Source organism: Adiantum capillus-veneris, chromosome 3, assembly GCF_014529385.1.
Source record: "Adiantum capillus-veneris isolate H3 chromosome 3, ASM1452938v2, whole genome shotgun sequence".
Lineage (NCBI taxonomy): Eukaryota > Viridiplantae > Streptophyta > Polypodiopsida > Polypodiales > Pteridaceae > Adiantum > Adiantum capillus-veneris.
This window is the reverse complement of record NC_140933.1, coordinates 176,764,854-176,769,638: the sequence shown is the minus strand read 5'-3', so window position 1 is coordinate 176,769,638 and position 4,785 is coordinate 176,764,854. Positions and strand designations below refer to the sequence as shown.

Genomic DNA, 4,785 nt, shown 5'->3' with positions numbered 1-4,785 from the left:
TTTTTAGTGTTTTTAGTGTTTTTTTTTTCAAAAAATCGCCTAAAGTACACACAAAACTTCAGGAGTGATTGAAAGCACGAAAGTTGGGAGTTACGGTTCTCACACTCGCAGTAGCATCTAGAAATTGAGCCCTACTCATTTGGCTATCCATCGCAATGTCCACAGTGCTTTGATGCCGGAAATTTTGTTTGACACAATTTCAGTCATCTATAGAGATTCAGAGTGGGGAATTCAAAAATTTTGCTTTATGTACTTGCATATAGATTAGGGAAAATCATCTGAAGATTTTGGTTGCATTTGGAGTGGAATTTTTTGAGCTAGCTCATTGGCTGCGTTTTTCGACGAAGTAAAAGCAGAAAACTTGGTTTTGCGTGAAAGAAGTATCCAAACAAGTTTTACAAGGTGTCATTGGAGAACTAGAGAGTAGGGGACAATACAGTGTTCCATAAACCTATAAGAACTAGATAGCGTACTAAAAGGTGAAATGTGATGGCTGATCTCGTTCTATTTCTACGACTAATGTGTTTGATGGTACTACTGGAGATTAGCTGAATGATATTTATGGGGTGACCTGCTGCAAGACCTCACTACAAAGAAGGTGACAATGAAGACGTCTATGCACTAGTGCAAGGGCCCACTGCAAAATAGAGAGTACTGAACGATATTGCTGATGTATGCTCGGTTTGAGAGCTTGATGCACTCTTCGGCCTTCCAGTTAGATTGGGAGACTCAAGTAGTCATTTTGGTGCTCATCATTGAGGCCATACACAAGAGGTAGACTTAGGGTAGACTAGGTAAGCAAGGAGCAAGTGGATTTTAGTTAGGTTCGACTATCCATCTCTGTCATCTTCCTTTGCGTTTTCTTTCTTCCTAAGTCGCATTTTGTGTTTGGTTTAATTTAGTAGTAATATAATTAGCTTATGGTTTTGGTGGTGTCTCATGCTTGCGTTCAGGTTGCAACTGCAACCTATGTACGTCCATATGTTTTGTTACCTAGCTTGCTTTTCAGGGACAGGTTCGGCCTAGAGCAGATTACAGGTCACAGGTTGTAATTTGAGAAGTGGAACTTGGAAAACCTTGCTTTCATACTTTCTTCATCACGACTAGATTGGCTTGTGCTCATTTAGTTACCATTTCATTAGCATATTGACCATATCGGCTTTTTTAGTATTTTCAACGGATTTTTTGCAGAAAATTGCCTAGAGCGCACACAGAGCTTCAAGAGTGATTGAAAGAGCAAAAGTTGGGAGCTCCAATTCTCACACTCGCAGTAGCATCTAGGAGATGAGTCCTACTCATTTGGTTATTAGTAAATGACCATTGCAATGTCCATAGCACTTTGATTGTGGAAATTGTGTATGACACAATTTCAATCATGTATAGAGGTCCAGCGTAGGGAATTTAACAATTTTGCTTTATGTACTTGCATATACATTAGGAAAGATCATCTGAAGATTTTGGTTGCATTTGGAGTGGAATTTTTCGAGCTAGCCCATTGTCTGCGTTTTTCAACAAAGTAAAAACGGAAATCTTGTCTTTGCATGAAAGAAGTATCCAATCATGTTTTGCAGGGTGTCATTGGAGAGCTAGAGAGTAGAGGACAATACATAGTTCCACAAACCTACAAGAACTAGATAGCGTACTAAAAGATGAAATCTGGTAGCTGATCTCATTCTACTTCTATGACTAATGTGTATGATAGTACTACTAGAGATTAGCTGAGATTAGATTGATTTGAGAGTTGAATACTGAGGCTGAAGGATTGCTTTTGATGGCAGAATATTGGTGCTAATTCTACAGCTGAAGCACTTGCAAAATGCAAGGTAGATCATGGGTTAAATACGGTGTTGAACTGTTGCTCTAAGACTGAAAATGATAGTTGAACATAGACTGGAAAACAGATACAAAGGAGCATATGATGGCGTCTAGGCAAGGGAAGGGAACTAGGTGGAGAACACTACTCCCAACTGCTTGACGATGAAACTCAAGCAGGTTATGACATATCTAATGGCTGATTGCTATGGCGGAAAGTACAAGGCACAGAATGATGATATCACACAATAAAGACTTCAAGGGTTCCTCACTACTATTGCCAAAGTGATGTTTACTTCTAATTGTATGTCACACCTATACAACGTCATACTAAATGCTTGTGAACATAGTGAATGCCAATGAACGCAAGTATCCTCAAAGTGACAAAAATGAAGGGAAATAACACCAACCTATGGGATAGCTTCTAGGACTTGATGGTGGCTGAAATCTGAGTGTACCGAAGGCTGACCTATGAGATAGCTTCTAGGACATATGATGGCTGAAATCGAATGGTACTAAAGGCTAAAACTTGATGGTTGATCTGATGCTATTTCTAGGGCTAGTTTGAAGGATCATACTGCTAAAGATCAGCTCAAAAGAGGTTGATTTGAGAAATCAATACTGAGACCCATCAGAATTCTATCTTTGAAGTGGGTGTTGTTTTTTGGGATCAACAATGTGCATTTCTTAGGGACAGTAGAGAGTCAAGGGTTGTGTTTTCGCTCAAAAAATGTGCTTGCCTTAGTGAAAGGTTACAAATTTTGGTTGATTTGATCCATTAGTGAGCATGTGAAATTCAATGCACAGCCCTTTGTTTCTTACTCTGCAGTTCTAGGACTACCTCTGATGGTCAACAAAAATATCTTGTGCTCTACAAGGAGATTCTAGAGGCTTTCGGCCGCCTCAACAAGATCGCAGCAGCATATAGAGGCCAGTAAGTATTTGTGTCTGCATGGAATTCCTACCATCGTTTTGGCATTGCAAGTCATGTTTTTATTGAACAACCCTCATCATCTTGAGCTTATTTTGAACTGGTAAATGTAGTGCTTTCCCCACGAGGGCTGGAGGTATGTTCCTTGAGCTTGTCTTCTCTGGGAAGCTGTTTACTACCAATGCTGGCCTTTCTTTAGGAACTGCCACCGCCCATCTCTTTAGAAGCAAAGAATTCAAGCAGAAGCAGAAGTTTGCCAACGTCTGCGCTTGCAGCCCTGACGAAGTTTTTTGGCACCCTGACAATCGACAAGCCATGTACTGCCACTTGCTCTGTGCTCTTCTTCATGGTGATGAGCTAGAGTTTATCACTTCCACCTTTGCATACACCATTGTTGAGGTCTCCCATACCTTTGAGGTTGAATGGGCCAATCTCTACGATGACATCCGGTAGGTTGAGCTGACTAGCTGGATTATGGACCTCGACTTGAGGGTAGCCATGTCCAAACTCATGCCAACGCCACACCCAGAGCTTGCTGATGGGATTGCTTCCAAGTGCTCCACTCTTAAAGGCTGGGCTTGCGTGATTCCTCACATATGGCCCAATTGCAAGTACATCTACTCTATCATGAGAGGATCCATGGAGCCCTACCTTGACCGCTTATGACACTATGCTGGTGCTCTACCTCTTGTTAGTACTGACTATGGCTCCACAGAGTCATACATTGGGGTAAATACTAACCCAAAAGCTAAGTCCAAAGATGTGACCTTTACTGTGGTGCCTACCTACTTTGAATTCATCCCAATACCTTCAAGAGTCATGATTGATGACTGCCAACAAGAGGCAGACCCAGTCAAGACTCACTGAGGTGGAGATTGGTTGCGAATACGAGGTCATTTTGATGACATATGGAGGTAGAAAATCCCATTTTTGGCCAAGACTAGCTCAATCCCTCAGTGTTTCCATTTAGTTTTCTTTGAGCCAGATTGTGTTGTCTTTTTTCTGGACTAAAATCTGGTCTATGTGTAGGTTTATATCGTTATAGGTTGGGGGACATCGTCAGGGTGACCGGCTTCTTCAATGCATCACTGCAATTGGCATATGTATGTAGGACACGGAGAAGGACTTACAGCTTGCTGTGAATGAAGTGGTGGAGGAGCTAAAGAGACATGATGCAAAATCATACCTCGTCAGCTTCACAAGCTTTGCTGACTTGTCTAGTTCCCTAGGACATTATATGGTCTTTTAGGAGCTCAACAGGAAAAGCATTAGCAAGTCGGCCCGCCAAGATAGCCAAGAGGCATGTCACCATTGGATCTCAAGTTCAATGAAGTGATGAAACAAGGATGTGAGCAAGCAATGTATGAGGAGAGCATATTGAGGGCGTGTGCCATTGCAATGGATCTTGCTTTCGTGGACCGTGGGTATGAGGGGTCTAGGAAGGCCAAAATGATCGGGGCGTTGGAGCTATGTTTGGTAGAGCCAAGCACCTTCCGTGGGCCACTAGACCGGTATCTAAATTGGGTGTCGGGGCAATAGAGCAATACAAGACGCCGTGCCGCATTGTCTCCAAAGAGGTGCTCAACTTACTCAAGAATAGAGTAGTGCTATCTGTTCATAGCTCGGCTTATCTTTGAATACAAGAAAAATGTTGGTGCTAATTCTAGAGGTGAAGCACTTGCAAAACGCAAAGTGAGCGATGAGCCAAATACGATGTTAAATACGAAGAAAGTGAAAAACACTACTCCTGGTTGTTTACAAATGGAACACAAGCAAGTTATGGCGGTGAATACATTGTGAAGCTCAGATGTGAAATCCGCCACAAACGTACAAGAGCTAGACAGGATCCCCTCGAAAATGCCGTCTATGAACTGTTGCCTGCAACACATTTTGGCGCTAATACTGATCTTGATTTTAAAAATCTTGATGGTTATACTCACCAATAAAGATATCGAAGGAAATAAGGATCAATTGTATTCTGGTACTACACATTTCTGTAGATCACTCTCGGCGTTTTCCAGCTTTTGGTCCTTCTCCTGCGG

General features: G+C 41.9%; 1 pseudogene; it reads left to right on the top strand.

The window, feature by feature from the left end:
• The first annotated feature begins 2,445 nt into the window (after positions 1 to 2,445).
• LOC147462234 (jasmonoyl--L-amino acid synthetase JAR6-like) lies at positions 2,446 to 4,380 on the top strand (annotated as a pseudogene).
• Positions 4,381 to 4,785: the final 405 nt, after the last annotated feature.